The 22234-nt window shown below is 39.4% G+C and overlaps 1 long non-coding RNA gene across 3 annotated transcripts in view; it reads left to right on the top strand.

Moving 5' to 3' along the window:
* LOC106494999 (uncharacterized) overlaps positions 1-22234 on the top strand; it is a 214411-nt gene that overhangs the window by 142370 nt on the left and 49807 nt on the right. For 2 of the 3 annotated variants that reach the window (XR_010883645.1, XR_010883644.1), the window contains exon 3: positions 18947-19209. This is a non-coding gene — a long non-coding RNA (uncharacterized lncRNA). Of the gene's footprint in view, positions 1-7223; positions 7415-18946; positions 19210-22234 lie in introns of those variants that run through there. The other variant, XR_001294382.2, reaches the window with a different exon arrangement.

The following is a 22234-nucleotide window of genomic DNA, read 5'->3' on the forward strand; positions in this document are numbered from 1 at the left end:
TAGATCATCCAGCAGTAGGTCATTTCAGGAGGAAGAGGAATAAGGTGAGAAAAGAGAGGTTAAATCTATGCAGATGCATCATTCTTTTAGCAATGAATCAGCATAAACCTATTGGGCAATGGAGAGCTCAGGAGACTAGAGTTTATGAAATCTCAGCATACACTGCTCTATGCTTTTCTAAAGACCTTGAAACTTCTGGCCATTACAGCATAATAAGCACTCTTAGTTCCAGGTGAGCATCAAGAAGGAAAACTTGGAAAGAAATCTGAAAGATTTTGGAAAAATCTGAAAGAAAATAAAACTTAAGGAAATAATGATATAATTTGAGAAGGTCCAGTGGTCTCAGTGCTCTGATACCACTGATCAAACAGGAAGTGCAGAGGTGCAGCATAAAGTTCTCTAGCTACATTGAAATGGTCAGGAGGCTAGCAGGACCCAACAAAAGCTCTTCAAAATCTTGGAATCTGATGCCAAGAGCATTAAAGAGAAGACTATAAAAAACTGCAGGGACTGCAATTCCCATCGTTGTAGATGGTGCCCGTTGTCAACCTTGACTCATTATGTAAGCTTCATGAAAAATGTTTGGAAGAGCACTGTGAAACCTTGAGAGCTAGATGTCTGGTCGTTAAGCTTTCTCTAAATGGTAAGAGGAAAAGAAAAAGTAAGCGCTCAGTTAAAACTCTTCTTCTATGTTCCTCTGGGAAGGCTACCATGGTTAGAGGGGAAAAAAAAGTGCAGTCCATCCCAGTAAGATAGTTTTGCATTCTTCATTGTTCTCACCACCCTGATAAAGCTGGCAGATACCTGTGTAAAAGAAAACATCTGCACGCAGCCTCTGTACCTAGTAGGGACACTAAGGAAGCTTCAAATAAAACTATTTTTATATGTTGATCTGCTTCTGTGGTGAGAATCTGGATTTCCCATTTTTATAAAAGCGTGATTCCTTTCCCAGAGGCCATAGTAAGAAAAGCCACTCAAATTCCAGGTCAGCTGGAATCTGGAAAACCAAAAAATTGAAATCTTTTGAAAGTCTTCAAGAAAGTACCTCACCCCTCATCCCATAGACACAAGCACCTTTACAAGATTTTTAACTTCTGCTCCCACAATCATAATTCAGTTAATTGTTTCCTAAAGACGTTTTCAGAAGGGAACTCTTTTTTTTTTTCCTCCACTTGCCTATCATGATCCCCTGCCTTTCGTTCGTAGCATCTCTCTCTGAACTGACATTCACAAAGGGTGCTGCAGGCCAGTGGCAGGCGAGGGTGGTGAGGGAAGACCATACGCTGCAGGTTAAGAATCTCTGCTGTAAACTGTGTTGGAGCCAACAGTTGCATCTTTCTCAGTTGATTGAATGTTAAGTGTTTTCTTCACTGTTTATATTCTGTTTTGTTTAGATTTTTTTTTTTGGTTGATATCTGAAACTTAGTTGTGAAAGCTTGCAAGTCATGAAAAAATAGACTATTCCATAATGATGTAATAAAATCAATAATTTATGATAAGCATACTTAAAAATTGCAAAATGTAATTTAGTTATTTTGCTGGGGGGAAGAGGTAAAGAAATGAGTTGTGCTTACTTAACTTAATTTTGGTTTCTTAGCACGAGGTTTATAATTACTTTAACCGTGTTATTTGTTTTCATTAGCAGTAATTGACCAGTAAACATGATACTAACATATTTTTCTCTAGGAAAACTTCACCAGTAAATCTCTATAGTAAGGAATTCTCACCAAAAATATCATACAGAATAGATCTCAAATATATCATCTTTGAGACTGGCTATCCTTAATCTAAACTGCAATAGCTGTCAAGGTCTTACCTGAGCAGTAGCACTGGCCCAAGGCATGATGGCGAAAAGGGCCAAGAGGCAGCGCTAAATGACAGTGTCCAAAAATGTGGACGTTTAAAGGATCCATGCCAGGGAGGTGTGATATGAAGCCTGTATTAAAAAGACAGCAGCAGGGTGCTGAGCTCACGCTGTTTGTCAGCCTCAAAAGTGGAGGGTGCAAGTGCCCCCGTGTCAGTGCCTGGTGCTGCAGGCTCCAGAGTCTGGGAACTTCTGCCCTGTTAGCTCAGAAATCTGCCCCCAGAGGCTGTGCTACTGCTAAATGTGCTGAGATACAGACACATACTCAGAAGTAACACCCTTTAAATCCTGAGCTAGGGGAATGTGATCAAGGAAATGAATTTTTATGGGTATTTCATATCTAACATGTTTTCATTGTTTCATTTGACTGCTATGCAAGAAACATAAAGTTGGGTCTGGGTCTCTGTTTTCTACATCTGGAAATAGAAGTGTTATACTAAAGATACCAAATGGCTATGCACAGGGCTTTCCTTCTCAGAGATTGCTGGTGGCCTTACATACAGTCATCATTCCCATCGCATACTGGGGTACACAGAAGTCGTATCAGACAAAGGGGGGCAATGAGCATAGGACTTCTGATTCCCAACCCAAAATCTTAGCTATAGGTCTCACCAACTCTCTAAATTTTTTTCCCAACTCTCATGCCCAGGTTTAAGTCCTGGTTCTGTTCCAACACCGTGTTTGGATTAGATGGGGGTGCACAATGTATTGTTCTCTTTCTCCTCCCAAATGGATAGGAAATCCAGCTGAATGGATCAGAAGAAAGTCATAAAGCACTCAAGTCAGGTCCTTGATCTGGATAACAACAGAGTGTGTTTTTTCAGTAGTGTACCTTCTTAGCTGCTGTTGCTGTTCTGTTGACAGATACCAACCAAGAGAAGACCTGTCTGGCTTGGTTTCCTTAAGGAGCGGGTGATAGAGGCTGGATGCTGCCCAAACTATTTGTCACTGGGTATTTGCTCAGGTGAAAAACACAGGCTGCTGCTATTTATTCAATTTCTGTAAACGCTAAACAAAGAGCTGCCATTTTACCTTCCCCAGAAGAACAACGCAATGTCTCTGAGCACAAGAGAAATCTCTGGCGTTGTTCTTTTACTGCCTATAAAAACCATCCCTTAGCAGAGTCAGTAAGGAGCACCCAATCATCTGCAGATCTTGAGCAACATGATGAATTCATCAGCTACTCACAGGTGACAAATGTTTGGACAAAGTCATCAAGTAATTTAAAAAATAAAAAGAATTAGTAAGAATGAAAGTTTCTTCATAGGCAAGTATCAAACAGGAATCTGTCTTAGAGAACTTGCTCTGAGTAGCTTACTCCCAAGTGGCTGCGTAGTGAGAAGTTACAGAAAAAGCCAATAAGGAGGAAATGGAGAAAACAGAGAATTGTAGTTAGCTGTTTGCTTTACTCTATTCAATTGGGTTTTGCTATGAGGAGACTACAGGGAAACAAACAGCATCATTGCTCGCAAAAGGGCAATGCTAGTTGATTAGATCACTGTCTTGCACCAAATTCTTCGTTGCACTGGTAGATGACAAGAATGGTTCATAATGGGAATTTTCAGGGAAATGGCATTGCTTGCAAACTCAGACATTACTGATCGTTCACTCGGTTAACAGATTAGTGTTGTTCATGGAACAACCAACTATTTGCAATAAATAAGTGCATTTTTTCAGGATAAAAAGCCAAGCTGAGGATTACGAAGACCCACCCTCTTTATCTCCAAACAATCTTTGTTTCAGATTTCTTACCTCTTCTTAAAGACTTGGAATAAATAACATATTGATTTCCCTTAAAACTGAAGAATGTGTTCTCTGTTAAAGTATTCACATTGCTTAAAAATGAATAAGGATTATTTTGCTTTAAAGCCTTCTTGTACCAATGTGAAAAGACGTCTATCCTGCCAAATTTATCTCTGAACTTAGATATTTCAAACAGGAAAAACATACATACATACATATGTATGTATATATTTAACCTGTTCCTGTGGGGATTACTACTTTGTTGCTAGCTGGAAGTGAAAGTGTATTTGGAAAAAACTTTGTTTTGGAAACCACTTCTTGGTATGATTACGTGTCAATGCCTGTATGTAGAGTTCAGAGGAGGAAGATGACCCTTAAGTTTTCGTCAGCACAGGGGTTCTTCCAAACTAGAGGACTCATATTTAGTCTTTCTCCAGTGGTGAAAGTCTCCAGCTTTTATTGCTTCTTGTATTAAATTCACGTAACCTAGCAAAAGATAAAGGAGGAGCTGGAAGAAGGTAAACCCTTATGGCCACAAGGCCCAAAATCAGCAGCATCTCTCTCTTCCTAGAATTTCAATTTGTTTGAAAGAGGGTGAAGAAGAGGAGTTAGTAGAGGACATGGAGAGAAAGTCCTGTTTCCTGTCTACAGTGACTCATCTAGTTTAGCTTAATCCTAAATTGCTCCTGTCATTCAAGAGACCCTGCAAACCAATACAGAGTTTTGGGAAAGCCAGGACGTAGGTTACCTCAGTCATTTGTGCTCTTTTTCCTTCCCAGCCTTCTGTTTGAGCTGTCTTTTGTGCTAGTGATATCTGTAAGGGAGAAAAGGATATATATGTGTGTGAATATATATAATATGTAGTCTCTCTTTCTCTGTGGATTATATTATTATATAGCATGTGATTTCTTAGTATTGAACTCCCAGCATGTCTATAACATCTTCCTGCATTTAGACAGTTGGCACGTGATCTTTCTTTAAAGTGCATTGTTTCAGCAGAGTCCTGAAATTAATTCCCAGGAGCTGACCCACAACAAAATCTATTATGATAGAACAAAACAGATACGGATCACCTGAGGGGGGATTAATTGCTGAAAAACACCTGGTTTACAGGAAGATATAATTGAAGTGCTTGCCACTTAGGCTTTTCTTGACTTCTGGGTTGACTTTCTCTTAAACCCTTATTGCTGATGCTCTGTCTTGAATCATTTACTTCATCCAGAATGGAATAGGATGTACTAAATGGGAAAAGAAATAGACATTGGAAGGCATCATTAACACTCTTTATCCTGCAAGTGAGATATTTGGTAGTCAACTAGAGATAAGTATAATATGTGTAATACTTCACTATTTCTGGCATTTTGATTTTCAAAAGTTCTTCTGGAGTTGGAAGCTACTGCTGTATCTAGAGCTCAATTGTTGCCTGTAAGCTGCTTAAATATTAAATGTTTATTGATTTCTTATCCTGGTGAACTCAGTAGCTTCAAGCAACTAAAGCCTCTGCATAAAAAACCTCAGTCCTTAAGGAAACAAAGTGATGAGGTCTGGAGAAAGAATATTGTAGAATAGCTTTGGAGAAAATGGAATAGACATTAAGGCAACAAAAGTGTTGCACAATGCTAAGAAAAGTAGCTTGAAAATCATTTCTTGAATTGTTCTGCAGTTCTTTTGAGATCAAACTCTGGTGTCATTGGCTGCAGTGGTAAAGGATCTTGATTTTTAAAGAATATTCATGCTAAAAGAATTTAATCCAGAGAAAAGCAAACCGTCTTCTGATGGATAAGATTCCTGAATAAGGTAGGTCTTAACTCTGGGATTGGAGGTAAAGGGTGTTTGCTTCTCCTGTGGCTTGGTTTATGTCCCTGTTGGTGACTGTAGTACCAGTTACAAAGAGTTTACAGGAGAGATTATTCACAGTTGTGTGTTCAGCCCTTGAAGATCTTTGGACAAGAAACCAAGGAAGGAAAGCACATACTTCCGCAAATGCAGACCCTTATTTTCTCTAGCCCTGGCCCTTTGATCTGAAAGGCATAACCTGTCAAGTGTATTTCGTAAGTCAACTGACATGTCACTTGTCTAAACGTACAGTGGATTGGAGTCCAACTTGCATACCGATGTTAAAGAAATTTCCCTCTGCTTTTTTTCTTCTGTAACATGTTTATTCCATAGCAGTATATCTGAGACCAAAGTGTAAGCTCAGGTGTTCAATAGAGAAGAGCCCATTTTTCAAAATGGACTTAAATTTCTTCAGAGTTTGAGAACATCACGTGTTTTGAATTAATACCTATTTACTATCCGTATCAGGTTACAAAATTTAAAGTTACATGCTTTCGTTTTCTCACATAACTTTATTGCTGTCTTGGTTTGATATCAATCTTCAGGCTGTTTTTCCCTTTATTTAAAAATTGTCAAACATCTTACTTCATTTTAAAATGAGCACACTCCTGGTTAATAATTTACTTTAGCAAACAGTTCTTGCTGGGTTGTTACATTGAGCCAATTCTTGTTAGTATTCTTACATGTGCACTAAGTGTTCTCCTGCTTTTGATGTTGATGTTACCTTTATTTTATAAGTGGCTAAAGAGATGTAAGTGAATTAGTATTGATTCCCTTACTTGGAATAACAGGAATGCAACCTAGTAGCCTCTACAAATCATTAAGGCATTCCAAACTGAAGATGGAATATAAAAAATGGAGAACTCGGGAATTTTTGTATTGCTGAAGGCACTGTACGTGAAAGGCAGTTACTTCGGCCTTGCTTCCTACATGGTGAATGAGAAATATTTATAGTTGCTAGATATAAAAAGTGTTTTTCTCTTCTAAGTCACATGGTCTCTAGAATTATTGTTCTTTTGTATATTGCATTCATTAATATGATTTTAATTCATTAATGAATTAATGATGATTAATTAATAATGTGAATTGCATTCAAACATTCATTAATATTTTACAAGTTTTACTCAGAAGTTCACACTCAGTAATTTTTTTATTAAATTGTATGTATACTCATAGAAGTGAGAGTAATAACACTTTTCTGAAACAAGTTCTAGTCTGCACTTCTGTAGTGGACAAAACATTTTGGTATTGTGTTTAGATATATTCTCAATTTATGGATAGAGACTGATATAGATACAGAGGTATTCTTATTTTACAGGTTAAGAATTTTATAAAGTACTGTGAAATATTTTGGAGTGAAAAAAACTATATAAATATTAGTATAGTAATTATAATGGCTTTTTCTCATTGTTTATTTTTACTGCTACAGTATCTAACCAGAGCTTAGAACTAGAGTCAGGAATAACTCAGAGATGGTAGGAAAGGGTCTTCTCCTTGACCACTGTAAAATTTTCTTGAAAGGTAGATAGCCAGAAGTATTTTGAAAATCCTTTAATTGGAACACAGATACAAATGACTTCCTGAGGACCAGATAAGATGTTTGTGGGAGATCCAAGGATTAATACAGAAGTTGTCAGTCCTGATCTTAGTGATTTCACATGACCATTATTCCCTTCCTATGAAACCCTCTTGGGAGTCTATGTCCAAGTTTTCTCCTGAATACCACAGTTTAAGCATTTCAATCTATTGAACCAAACACTTGGTGTCCGCAACAGTGAGATTCATATAAAGCCAGTTAACAGGATGTTATTTTCCTAACGTACCAACTTCCAAGGCCTTTTTCTTGGGTACCCGGACCATTCATGAACTCTGCCATAAACGAGCATATGCAAAACACTGAATCCATCAGATGCAATTCCTTCTTCAGAAAATCAGCATGCAATTCAAGAGGAACTTCAGCAACAATTTCAAGTGAGTGGTTATTACTTCCCATTGACTGGTACCTCGCATCCATGACAGTGTCTATCAGTGTCATACAGTTCTTTGGATCGGTTTTGTGTATGGGATCTAATTCTTGTTGTACATAGAAATCTGTTGCTGTGACACTTCCTAAGCTGAATGCTGAATACAGAAGCAGAAGTGGAATCAAAGGGCTTTGCTGGTGATGTGTGTTAGTGTAGATACATCATGAAGCCCACTCTGAAGCTCAAGGGAAGTATACAGATGGCTAAACTATGACACCTCAGGGGGAGGGGGAGAAACCTCAAGAGAAGTTGATCACTGAGTGCATAGAAAGGAAAGCTGTGCAGAAGTAAGCTTGTGCTAGATAACATGGTGCAAAAGGAATCGGAGGGACCCCACCAACAGGAAAAGCCAAGAAAGCCGTTTTGAGTTCCACTGTTTGGCTCAGGATTGAAATGTTAGACGCCAGTGCCATTTGTGTACAACCCAGTCTACCAAAGAAGTGAAAGAGCAAGGGAAAGGCTTTCAGGTTCTGGTTCTCCACTGGAAATATCAAATAAGGACAGGAGAGCTCATGTGACTTTTTATTAGTTTTGCTGAGCAGGTACCACTACCATCCCCTCTGTAATGCTTCTACTGTCAATTTGCAGTGTACCAGGCCTTTATATCTGTTCTTTTATATCTTTTATATCTTATATTCTTCCCTTTCTTAATTCTTCATAGCACAATGTACACAGTTGAAAGTATCTATGGTATTAAATTGCAAGAAATTCCCAGGGCAACAAGTAGGGGAAAAAGTGTGTGTGTGTATGGGGGGGGCAAAATGAACAAATGAAGGTTGCCTTGAAAAATTTAGCTCAATGGGGAAATGCATAACTGGGATGAATTACATCCAGAGATCTATACACTGGTCAAAATCAGTTCATAGAATCACAAAATAATTCAGGTTGGAGGGGACTGCAGGAGGTCTCTAGCCCAACCTTCTCTATAAAGCAGGTTGGTCAGGCATGATTTGCCCTTAGTAAATCCATGCTGACTGTTCCCAGTAGCATTTTTAACCTTTGTGTGTCCAAAAGTGTGTTCCAGGTGGACTTTCTCCATAATTTTCCAAGGGACTGAAGTGAGGCTGACCAGCCTTTAGTTCCCTGGATTATTCTTTTGGCAACTTTTGAAGATGGTGCAAGATCTGCCTTTCTGCAGCTGTTGGAGACCTCCCCCAGTCTTTACAGTCTTTCAAAGATGATAGCGAGTGGCCTCGCTACAGCATCAGCCACTTCTCTCAGCAACCTGGGAACTATGTGGTCTCAACAAATCAAATAGTAATTTCTTGAATGTATTTCAGTGCATCTGTATCTTTCTGATTTTTAAGAAGAACATAAGACCTGTTCTGGCTCTGCAGGAGGCTTCTGGGGAGCTCTTTATAGAGAGGGTAGCCATCATGTGAAAAGCTTCTTATCTGTGTATTTTAGAACATGGACACAGTGATCAAAAATATACCTAAGCACTTACATCAGTATCTGCGTTTACAGGAGAGCTAAGCACTAAGATGGTCTCTCTAACCTAGATCAGAGCTACTCTGGGCTCAGTTCAGGGTGGGGAGAGAGGGGAGAGCAGAAAAGGACACCAGTTACTGATGCAGATTTAGGAGCAGAACTCCTGGAAAATGTTACCTGTTTTCCTCTGTTTTCCCGTTCAGTTGAGCTGCCCAGGAAATTAATTGCTCTTGTTATGGACTAAAGGTGCACAAACACAGCTATGGTTGAAGAGAAAAAACATCTAAAACTCTTAAGGTTTTTTTGAGCAACTTCTTTCTTTTCCTCCCCAAATAATAATTCCTTCCCTGAGCCACACAAAAGCTAAAGCCTCCTTTTTTTTTTTTTTTTTTTTTTTTTTTTTTCTTACAAACACACACCAAGGCATGTGTTTATATCCTACGCTGGTCAGTTTACAGAAGTCATACCATGCAGCACTGCAAATCCCCTTGCAAGGGCCTAAATACCTAGCTTGCTGTCATAAGAATTGCCCATGTTTAAAAAATAAAAAAGAACAAAATAAATACACAGGAGTAGCTTTTTTCATTAAGAAATGCTTGCCAGCTTTGCTTATCAGCTTATCAACCTACTTTGTTTGAAGTATTTGACTAGCTACAGGAAACTATTCTTGGGTGTACTTTTCTTGGTAAAGGTTACACAAATATTCAAAAAATGTCATGCACAGCTTTTGCTGTGCATGTAAGACCTAATCAAATTGCACCAAGGAAATAAACTATTTCAAAAGTAGATAAAATTAGTATTGCAAATGTTTAGCTTAAAATACCGATGTTTACACAAGGAGCTGAATTTTGACAGAGAATTATTCATCATTCAGTTTTGCTAGGTATGCTTCTTTCATACTCCATTGCCTAAGTTCTGTTAAAATTGAAACAAAATTGCATATTTAGTGCAGGGCCACTCTAATATCACTTGCTACCTCTGGCATTCATGAATCATGTGTCCCTCCAATCAATATGATAGCAGTTTGTGACATAGTCTATCTTCCATAAAACCAGGCCTTATGTGTTGCAATTAAAATAGTTAGGGTATCATTCAGTTCGCAGATGTATGTCATTTATTGCTTTATTAAATCCCTTAAAAAAATTCTAGGAAAGAATCAGCATCTTTCTGGTTGCTGTTTATATGCTATGAGTAGAGACAACAATTAGAATCTACTGTATGGGAAACTAGTGAATAGAAAACCAGTTCCAGAGCATGACCATTATTTTTTAGTAACTAATAATTAAGATATGTTTCAGAGGATAAGAAAAGAAGAAACTTTTATTCAGAAAAATCCTTGCTTACCTTGAAATGGCTACCATAAGAAAAGTGCTTGTGTCTGTAATCTAGAAATTTATGAAAGCATGTAGCTCTGTCTTCTTTAATCTGTTTAGAATAAAAATGGTCTGTATTAAACTAATAATAAAGTAATATCCTTTTTGTCAACAAGAGTTATATGAAATCAAACATCTGTTATAGTTTTCAGTGCGACATCCCCCTACTGCTATAGATGTTTCTCAAATAGTTCTTTAATGCTTTTATTCCAGTGTGCTTTCAAAACACAAGTCAAAACAAATTTATTTATTCAAGATTCTCTTTTGTTTTTGTTGCTGTTAATTCTGCGATGGAAACAAACTCTACAGCAATTCACAATAAATGGTAGGCGAATACATTTTCATTATTTTGTTGTAAATATTTTTACTTCCTATTTTTTTAGTTTCCCATTAAGGATGAGTTAAGGGGCAAGTTAACTGAATTCAATAATCCAAAATATATCTGGCCAAATAACTGAAAAGTTTCATTTCTCATTAAAAAAAAGTTGTGTACATGACCAGTTTTACATTGAAAGCTTTAAAATAATGTTTTGTATGTGAACTTTGAAACACTTAAGTTATACTTACACTGAAGGCTTAAATTTCTGGACTTGTCATTCCAGTCAGAGAAAGCAAGCAATATCCTATGACCCGTATACAGTCAAAACTGATCACAACAGCATTTGTACTGGTTGTAAGACAAGGTATGCTTGCAACAAAAAATTTGCAAGTAGTCTACTGCAGGCAGTTTCAGGTACATACAGATTGAGTTGTTTTGGTAGAGGAAGTAAATATTTAAAATGATCAGAAGTTTAGATAATTGCCTTAGTTCCTTCAAATTACTTGTACTTCCTCTTAATCAATGTGTATATTCTTCCAAAATAAAGTCTGTTTGGGTTGACTTGGTTCTGCCGTTGGATACAGATTTGTCTCACTCCTAATTTGTTTCCTTGGTTTCTAGAAGTTCTTGAAGTATTCAACTCCAAAAAAAGAGTAATACCTACATAAAGCCTCTCATTCCAATCCAGTAAACCAGAATAGGTCTGAAGCTATGAACCTACATAAAAAAAAAAAATCTAAACTTGGACATACAAATAATGGAAAGTGTTTAAAAAATAAACAAAATCCAAAAGTGAAGCAAAGATGCTGAGACTGGAGGCTGGGATTGGAAAGACCAACTGAATCTGACTGACAGCCCAATCAAAGTCAATATGCAAGCTGAGCATTTTCAGCCCTGAGGTTTCTGTGGTTATTCGTTATACTTGCAACAAAGGAGGAGAGTCATGACAACCTATGGTTGGTATTCAGTCTGGAGGAAAGAGAGCTTGTTGTCTGTATTCCTTGTGTCTTCCTTTTCTCAGTGAGAAAAAAATGAGATCAAACCCAAACCCCTCAATCATGTTAAATTTCACTTCATCCCTGAAAAGCTTATCAATGTACTATCAGCTGATGCAACTTCATTACCTGTTACAATCTGTTTGCAGGAATATCAAAAAATCCCCAGAACTTGGCAGTTGATAGAAATGCACTGGAAATGACAGTTTGGCATTGTTTATTCCTCAGCATTTGAGAGCGACAGACAGACAGAAAAAAATGTCAGTCTAACCACCTCTCTCTATATATCTATACTATGCAGAGGAAGTATTATTCATATTCTAATGACCAGCTGAAGGACAGCTAAATGTCCATCCTAATTATGATTTTGGTGACTTTTTTGCAACTTGCAAAAGAATTATTGGCAAAAACCATTAATTAAAAGGCATCAAAGAATCTGTGCCTTATATATAAATAATACAGTTTGCCAAGAATCTGAATTCAAGTGTGCTTTATTACAATGACCAGAGTAGCAAATCAAGTCTTCTCAGTAATCTTTGTATAGAGTTCTTGTTTAAAAAAAAAAGAAAAAAAAGATGATGATGATTATCAGGCTGCTTTAGAAGTCTCAAATAAGGTATATGTTCGGAAAGTTGAATGCTAAGATCCAAACATTTATTCCTGTGAGCTATTTTCCATGTGTAAGAATAATTGTTTTAATGATAAACTTGATAGAAACACTGATACTAGGAGGCGTTCTCAAGTGTCTTGTCCCCACACCCCTCTACATTCTTCAACGTATTTCCAGCAAGAGTAGGAAGCCAAAAATATAGCCAGTTTTGTATTGAAGGCCCAGTGGTTAAAACAAACAAACAAACAACAATCACGTAATGGGCAAAGTATGACTGCACCAAGCTTGATCAGCAATTGCATATTTGACTAAGGCACTCCTTTGTCTTGGTGGTTTGATGTTTCCTATGTTTTGTGTTCCTTTGGACCTTGACTTGTGCAAGTACCAGTGAATATTCATTCATAGGAAGAAAATAAATAACTACCCAACTAGCAAATTTATTTTTTTCCTTATTTTCTTTTTCCAGAACTTCTCAGTTGTGTAGAAAGGCCTTTTTTTCAAGGTAGAGTTTTTGCTTTTGGTCCAGAATACATCATGCTGGCATAGAAAATACATATCTAAAATACCTAGAAATATCATAGAAATACATATCTAAAAAGCAAGTAAAATGACCTCAGGGTACGTTGTCAAGGTGTGGATTCAGAGATATCTTAACCAGGATATGGGAGCACCTTCTTGAGGTGGGAGATACCTGATACTCCTTTATCTAACAAGCAAAAGCCTGCCTTGATTCAGTGACTAAAAGTTAAATTCAGCAAACTTATTACCAGTGTGAAACTAAACTAAGTTTTATAGTGAAAAGACACCTTGCTATTGGAAAAGTTTGCCATGGGAATGATAAGGCTTTCATTTGAGATGGAAGCACAGTCACTAGAAGCTGAGGGGTTAATTTAACCATAAGTAGTTGAAGTAGATACAAGAATTCTGTGGTAGCTGGCTCAGATATGAAATTTCACTGTTGCCCATGTTGGTGTGTATATCACGTGTGCAATAACTCGCACACAAAATATCTTCTCATTTCTATTTCCTTTCTTCACAGATATTATATGACATGAAAAAAAATAGTTTGGGTCTTGAGAAGTATGGTAAAATATATTTCACCACGTAACAGAGCAGTGAAGCCTTTTGGGCCATCTTTATTGAGCACAAACTACTATTAGGTTGTCTCAGAGGTTAAAAAAGGAAAATCAATAGCATCAGTTTCAAAACTTTAAGTTTTGAAAAGCCCCTTCTCAGCTATTTTTCACTTCAACTTTTGTTCCATTCCTTTTTTTGTCACTGTCACATGTTTAATACTCCTGAGCTGTGAATAACTTTTAAAATTTTCGTATCATAGTATAAATGCAGTTACTCGTGTAATTGCTGCGATCACACGATTATAATGACCCACAAAAGTTGTGACAGTCTTTAACTGGTGAGAATCGAGAGAGATTCCACTTACAGCAGTGAAATTATGAATGTGGAGGTGATATCCAAAATTAAAGGTCAGTTTAGCATGCAGTGGTTCTGGTGACTGATGTGAGTAAAAAATAGGAAGCATCCCTCTGAAAATAGGAACCTCTTCCATCCTTTTCACTTTTTTTTTATCTGAATTGCAGGTTCTCCTTTGAGAACCTTTTTAAAATTTGCATACCTTTGCCTTTCTCACATTTGGGAATAACTATTTCCAAACAGGAAAGTTCTTTTCCCACTAAATGTTTTCCTGCATTTCAAAGAAAGAGGGCTTTTTTTTTCCTTTCTAAGTAACAAATGTGTTTGCTTGTAAATATTAACATCTAGGGGTGAAAACAGTACTATTTCTTTCATAAAAGTGGTTCTAAAACTGCTAAATGAAACTGAAGCCATTAAAAGGATGAATTTTTCATTATATGCAGTGAGAAAAATGTTTCTGGGAAAAATAAATTTTGACTAGCTCAGAATGACATATTTTTTCCAGATACAGACTGGGGAGGGGGCTTGATCTGCTATTTAAAACCTGGGCTCCTTTGGCATGGCTGGTCAAACAGGGCTTCCACCTGGCTACGGAAGCGGAGTGGCAGAGCATCATGATAACTCGTCGTCTTCTAGCCTGTTCGGCCCGAAGTCTCGCTCATTCAGAACAGCTTTTCGTAAGTTCGTCGTGTCTGACAGTTGGACTGGACTGACCCTGATTCAGGTAAATCCACACCGAGATCAGCCCATCAGCATTTCATTCATGCAAGGCTTAGATCAGAGAGCATTTAAAGTTATCGCAAGGCTGCATTGAAGAAAAAGTGGTAAATTTTCTGAAGAGTTAGCTGGTATCTTTTTACAATGTAAACACGTTAAATGTCCCAGGGGCATGTTACTTTAAAATAGGGTTTGAACTATTAGTAGAGAGCGGCATTACCTGAACTTGTCCACCTCAGACATTATTAATAAACTCCTGGTGTATCTCCTGAAAAACAAAATGACCTTTTATCTTTCAGTTTTCTACTGTTACTAATACTTGTATTCTTAGCAGCTAATGGCAGTCTCTGTGGGCTTAATTACTGTGGCAGAAAACCATGCATATTAAACTGAATAATTTTCAATATTAAAAACTATTTGAAACTCCTGTGTTACAACATGAAAAGCTTTGCCATTCCTGGTTTTGCTCCATAATGGAGGATCAAACACTGTCTGTTTACTGCTGTCAGGAACAAGTGCAAGTAATTGCAGCAAAAATAGCCTTTACATAATATTAATCAGAGCTTTTTTTATATATAATATTTTAAAATAAGAATATCCACCGAATACATAATTTATTACAAGCAGTAAGCAAGCTTTCTGTAGCTTATGGGACTAGTTCTTCGATTGGCATGAATAGGTTAGTTTCACTGTCTGAATTACTGCAGGTGTAAGGAGATCTAGAAACTGTGTTTAAAAAAATCATAGTACTCAGAAAATGGTAGAGCCCTGAGCACGCTTATTCTCAGTTATGGCCCACAGCCTCTGAAAAGCAGCTGTGGCCATCCACAACACGCGTGCTTAGCTTATAACCATGTCCACTCCTGCACAGACTGATGTGCAGGTGGTACACATGGGTTGCCATGTCCCTCAAAGACATAGTCAGCATCGTCCTCCTTGTCCAAGAGTGAACAAATAACATTCTTATGGTGTAGTCCTAAGGAAATAAGCTTTGCTATTTTTTGCGGCTTCTTTTTTTTTTTTTTTTTAATTGTCTTGTTTTAAGAAATACAGCCATTTGCATGGGGGCAGCTCCTGACCTCAGCTGGCTGTCACCAGGAAAGGTCCGGTCAATTGACAGTGCCACGTGGCCTGCGATCCTTGTAAGTGTCATACCTGCGTGGGCTTTAGGGACAAATCTGAATGTAGGGAAGGGCTGGCCTTGCCGAGCCAGCAGAAGAATGTTTGCTGCAGAGGACTCCCTGAAGACGAGTGAGCAGCCGGAGAAGCAGACAGATTATGTCAGTGTTACAGCACGCTTCTGTAATACAAGCTGAGTAACTGGGGCTCCTCAGATGAATGAGTGGTTTGGTTCAGGGAAACTGAACCTTTCAGAGACACACTGTTGAAAATCTGGCTTCTGAGTGCTACGCTTGGAAATGGCTGTTCTCTTCAAATCAAGCATGTACTGTAACTGCTGAAACTCAGGTTCTTACTAAAAACCTGGCAGTTTTTTCCCTGCTTACTCTATATTAGTTGAGGATATTTGTGGCAGTTATTGAAATATTCAGTTTGTCCTACAAAAAAAAATCATGATACCACTATGGGCCATTAAATAGAAATGCAGTGAAATCTTGGCCCTGATGAATCCAGAAGTAAATGTCCCCCCTTATAGCCAACAGTCTTAGTTTTTGACTTTTTCCTCCTATTTAAATTGAAGAGTTCATTAGCAACGGGTATTTTGCACTGCTCTGATATCCCACCAGTGTGTGGTAGTCCCTACGCACCTTTCCCATTTCCCCCCTGCCACCTCGTATTAGTCGCCCTGCAGTGCTGAGCTCTGCTGCCCACGGGAGGGAAGAGGGCAGGGCAGGCATGAGCCCTTTTCCAGTGCCTTGGTCGTGTCGTGTTTGCTGCAGCTCCATCCGTGGGGAACACGCATTTTGTTGGGATGTGGAGATGTTTCCATAATTGCTGTATTGTACAATCTTCATCTATCAGAAACTCCAATGTGCGAATGTTACAGTGAGGCTATAAAAGAACACGGTGGCTAAAAATAACCATCTTCTCTCTTCCCCCAAGCATCTCTTCAATTTTTATTTAGGCCAAATGTGCTGTCAGCTGTGATTTAACTCCAGATACAATATTGATCATTTTAAGATCAGTGTAATTGACACGTTCAGATTTCTTTCCTTTTTCTATGATTTTAGGCTTCATTTTTTTTCTTTCTTTTTCTTTCTTTCTTTCTTTCTAAGTAAATCATTCCAGTAACTTCAAAACACTGCTGTAATTATTCATGATTTAAATAATTATTTTCATGGTTTAAATGAATATTAAGATCAAGATCACTTTCCTTTTCCCTGGAGTCGTTTTAGCACTTGCCGCATGTGGTACTCCTACTGGTGTCTCCTACTGGTCCTACTTTTTTGCATTACAGAGAAGTGAACGTTAGCAGAGTCCAGCTTCTTGCAATTGTTGATCCAGGTCATTAACAGAACACAGGGACCAGGGACATCAAGAGGAAAATGGAGATATTTTATGGGTATCTTTCTGCAGAGAACTCTTAAGTCTTCTTCATCCAGACGGTGCTAACAGAAATCAGCTTTTAAGGGAGTTACTATATTGACGAATTCTTTTCTCAGCTCCCAGTTAAAATGTTTTTCAGGAAAGTCTGCCCACAGTTCTTGAAACTCAGTTCAACACATTGTTTTCATTTGCTGATGAGTAAGCACATAATTAGTTTCAGTAAGAGATGGGTTAGAAGTTAGGTAGCTATAAAAGAATCAGGGAATCGGTGGTGTTGTACATTTTATAGTAGATACTAGGGAATATAAAAGGAGGCTTTCCTTACAGTTTACTGCTAATCACGTCTGCAAAGGACTGGGAGACTGAACTAAGTGCAAGTGATGGATTATATATAAAATTAGCTTTCCTATGGAAAAAATTCCTCCTTCATGATGAGTTACACCAATAATACTTCTCTAGTGAAGCTGAATGCATTGATGTTTCATACAAAATTAAGATAAATCATTTGTGAAAACTACACTAAATATGCACTAAAATCAATCAAGTTTACATCACATCCCATTAATCAATGGGCTTCTCTTCTGTCAGACTCTGCTTAGCTGTATTCACTGAATTTTTGTCATTCTGGTCACAATCACTAGTCAGAGCCACTTCCATGTTGACACCTGAAGTGTCTTGCAACTGTGCAATTCCTCAGTGTCTCCTCCTGTCTCAAAGGCTTTTTGTTCTACTCAATACCTATTTACGTCTTACCAAATTAATCACAATGAACTAAATAGCATGGCACACAAACAAGGACATTCTGTACTGGAGGTGACAAGATATTCATGGTTATTTAGAGCTGATAAGTATTCCCGGCTAATCTTTGGTGCTCCTCCCCCAAACATAAGCAAGTTCATTAATGAGCCATTTACCTTCTACTTTTATTTGTGTTCAAGTCACACAGGTATGAAGGAAACGATGGAAAGAAAAGTAATTGTATCAGACTGTTTCAATCCTGTTCTTCAAAACTGCCTGCTAAGGCTAAGAAATGTAAAACTGCTTCTAGAAACTCATTTGCACCTGTCTGTGCCCATACCGGAAAGCACAAGATGGGAAACAAAGCAAGAGGCGGTAAAATACAAAAAAAGTTTCTCTGTGAGAGATTTTTTTTCACAACAAACACCGTGAATCCCTCCTGGTAAGTGTCCATGGGAGGTGACAGAGTGCTGGGGAAGTGTATGCTCAGGAGCGAGAACTGCTGGCTCTGGAGAAGGATTCCTGGAAGCCGTCTTGGAGACTTAGGAAAACCACATAGTTTGGACTGACCACCCAATGGCTGTAACAGTAAAGAATGCAGGGCAGCTTTACTGTGGGGAAGTGTCTGGAGATACATGTGTGTCACAGGCTCTGGTAGCTCCTTGTTCAACTCATGGCCTTTCTGATTCAGCTCTGGGGAGCCCTGTTCGCTCTCATTTGTGCTACGCTTTGTCACGATATTTTGTCTGCATCCTAGCTGGCTTGCTGACTGCTAGCAAAACAGCAGGAGCAAAAGGGAGCTCATGGGGGAATTGCTTGATTTCTCATCCTGCCAGGTAGGTTTAGGAGCCTGTACAGTCCCATGGCTGCTGTAGCTGTGCTGATAGCAATACCTGGGTTGGTTGGCAGTGACTGTCGGGGATAGTTTCTACCCTTCTCGTCAGCAGTATTCTTTTTATTTTTTACTGCACTAATTCACTGCCTGCTGAACACTAGAATGAGGGCAAACGTGTCTAGAATTCCGTGATCTACACTTGGACAGTGCTTAATGCAATGTCTAATATTATTGGTGTTTTAGTTTGTGATATAGAATGTCTATTTTTAGAGTATCACTTAAAATATTTTAATCTTACTTTTTGCTTCACTGTAATATTATTTTTACTGGGCTACTTGTGGTCTTTTATTACTAAGAGTGGGGAAAGTGGGAGGTTATGTAGTCAGCCTGCATAGTGCCAGCATTAAATGTCAGGTCCTTAGTGCCTCTCACAAGTTATTATTATCCATTCATTCTGTGTCTCCTAAATATTCTTGTGAACTTGTAAATTAGGCTATATATAGCCTATTTTCTTTCCTTCTGTAGGGCAGCAAAGTACTTCAGGGAGATCAGTCTGGAAGCTGTCATTCCTGAAGCTGAAGCAGTGAGCGCATGGGACATTTGACATTTGACTTCTCCCAACTTCCCGTCATCCACTTCAGCCTCTGAGGTCCAAGAGGGTCAGGCATAAAACCAGCAAGGTGCCTGAGGAATTTTGTTTCATTTGAAACATCACTTTGGTGTGTGTCTGTGGAGAGAGAAAGAGGTGGGAAGAGAAAGCAAAAGTACAGGAGTTCCTCAAATTATTGGTAAGAAGAACTCTGTTTTTAGGGTTTCTTTATATAAATAGTGTGTAATGCCCAAATCAGGAATGTATGCCCTTGTGCAGCATGATTTTCTCACTTAGTGTTGTTATTTTTTGGTGCCAAGACTGACGGGCTAGCATTGCTCATTTTGCTTGAGTGACAGGTAACTGAAGACCTGGTCCTCTATGCTGTATATGTGCTGTCATTTTGGGTTATTCAGATCCTGTGGTAGTGTCAAATTGCCGTTCTGATGTAGGCAGAGATCCTGTTTGTCTTTGTAGTTGGAGAACTGGCACACTTGCTGAGGTTTAGCCATAAGGCCATCACATGTCCCTGTGGCTGATTTCGTTATGGCTTTTTTCTTTTTCATTATGTTTGACATTTTGAAGGCTGAGCCTCATTATAGACAAGCAATCTCCAGCAGTAGGCTGGGGAAATGAGTTCAGTGAGATGGAGAACATATGAAAAAAGGAAAAGAGAGTGACCACAAAATTAAAAAGAGATTTGAGGCACATTTCTGTCCTGTGATGTAATCTTGTGCACTCTCTGTTCAAAACAATGTTCCTAGAATCAAGAAATCTTAAAAATGAGAGCAGACCTGATCCCTTTTTACTTGGCGTTCAGGACACAGAGATGTATTTGGTTCACTGTAGTATTTCTTACACTCAGTGTATAAATATCTCCAGTAATGTAGCAACAAACTGAAAGAAGGTTAATTCTTCTTAGAATCAGGCTATACAGCAAAATGTACTTGTAAATGTTCTGGTGAATAGCAGTCTATTTTGGAAATTGGGACCTATTTTAGCCTCTTCAGGATTACTTCAACAGAGTAGAGGAATAAGAGCTGTGCCAGGAATGGCTTGCGTACTTTAGCATCCTAGCTTCAGATTATCTTCTGTAATCGTCCGGATCTCAGTACATTGTTTTATCTAGAGATAGAAATATTCCAAGTAGCAATTAAGCATTTAATTTGCTGGGACAACCAAAATGAAGGCTGCGACATATTTTGTCTTTAAACTGGCAGGCTGCCTCTTAGAGTCTATTTTACTTAGGTAAGTGCCATAAATTTTGTTATGTACACTACATTCCCTTCTCCTTTAATCTATAAATTGTATCACCAACAAGCTTGCTGAGCATGCACTCTGTCCCTTCATCCAGGGCACTGAGGAATAAATTGAACAGGATTGGACCCAGTATTCAACCCTGGGGTACACCGCTAGTGGCCTCCAAGTAGGCTTTGTGCCACTGATCACAATCCTCTGAGCTCTGTTGTTCAGCCAGGTTTCAATCTATGTCACTGTCTGTTCATCTAGCTCGTACTTCATCAGCTTGCCTATGAGGATGTTAAGGAGGATGGCACCAAAAGCCTTACCAAAGTCAAGATAAGCCTGCTCTACTCCTCTCCCCTCATTCACCAAGCCATTCATCTCATCCTTGAAGGCTATCAGGTTGATTAAGCATGATTTCCCCTTTGTAAATCCATGCTGACTACTCCTGATACCTTCTTGTCCTTCATGTGCTTGGAAATTGTATCCAGGATTAGCTGCTCCATCATCTTTCAAGGGATTGAGGTGAGGCTGACTGGCCTGTAGCTCCCTGAGTCCTCCTTTTTGCCCTTTTGAAGAATGGCATGACATTTGCTTTCTTCCAGTCTGCAGGCACCTCTCCTGATCGCTATGACCTTTCAAGAATGATTGAGAGGGGTCCATTGGGATGGACCATTCTTGAGCATTAAGAAGATGGTCCTTGAATAGCAAGCAGCATACTTTGTCCTGGCCCCGCCTGACAATATCAGCCCGCTGTCACAGGCCTACATCAACAGGAGGGCCCCCCCCACATTTGGTCATTTCCAGGTCTCCCTTGGTAGTCTCTTTACTGCCCGCATCAAGAACAGCAGCGGGTAGCAGTCAGAGGGCCTGAGCAGGCTGGACTGCCTCTCCAGCCTCTCCACTGCACCCTGAATGCAAGCTCCTCACAGGCAGCAAACCACTTTAGACAGTAAGTGGGGTGGGTAGATAGGGGCCCTGTCCCTGCTGCCAAGAGTCTCCCACTACTAACGCTCACCTCCTTCTCCTGTGACTCCTCTGTGAAGGAGGCTCTGCTGGTCCAGATGCTCCATTTGACTGTGTTCTCTGCTCTTTCTTAGCTCTTTCAAAGTTGCTAGTCTTGTGGTGGGTCAGGAGTCCTTCTGGTGCCAGAAGGCACCAGCTTCTAGCCTTCATCACTGCGGGACTTTCCACTTCCTAACTCCATAGGCACTGACTCTGCCTGCCCCTCAACTACACTTGGAGGTTCAGGCTCCTGAAGGCACAGAGTCTCAGAGAAGATCCATTCAATATCTTTCTCATCCTTCCTGAGGCTGCTCTGTCTGCTGCCCTCCTCTCACAGCTCCTTGACTTAACAACATGCTTCCTGTGGGCAGGAAGACCATCAGCCTCAGCAAGAGGCCCCAGACATTCCCCACAGCCTGAGACTTGCAGGGTTGCATCCTCCTTCAGAAGCTCCATCTGAGTCAAAGCCTCTGACATTGCAGGGACAGCTGTTGCCATAGCTGTTGAGGACTGTGCCCTGTGGCACATCCCCACTATAGCTGAGGACACATATGATGGTCTGAAGAACATTACCAGGCCCATCTTTGTGCCCTTCTGCACAAGCTGCTGCAGCTCTCAGCCACCTCTAGGAGCTATGCTCTAGGCTTGGCTCTTATATAGGCCTTTCCCTAGCACTGGCTAAAAGGGTGATTGATCCTCCCTAACAGGGATCAGCTACAACACAGGCCCTTTGATAAGGGGCAGCTAACAAAGCTCATTAGCAACTGCCTGAGCTTTCTAGAGCTTCTCAGAAGGCAAGGTTGTGGCTCCTGTGGCTGTCCTTCCCTGACTCTTTCCCTGGCAGCAGCAGGCACCCTCAAGTTCCTCAGAAGGTTCACAGCAACCCCCCAGCAATCTCAAGCAGAGTTCCCAGAAGATCTCCAAGAGAGTCCAGAACTGCTGCACAAACTGTTGCCTCTGTTAGTTGCACTCCTGTA

Source organism: Apteryx mantelli, chromosome 3 (genome assembly GCF_036417845.1).
Source record: "Apteryx mantelli isolate bAptMan1 chromosome 3, bAptMan1.hap1, whole genome shotgun sequence".
Lineage (NCBI taxonomy): Eukaryota > Metazoa > Chordata > Aves > Apterygiformes > Apterygidae > Apteryx > Apteryx mantelli.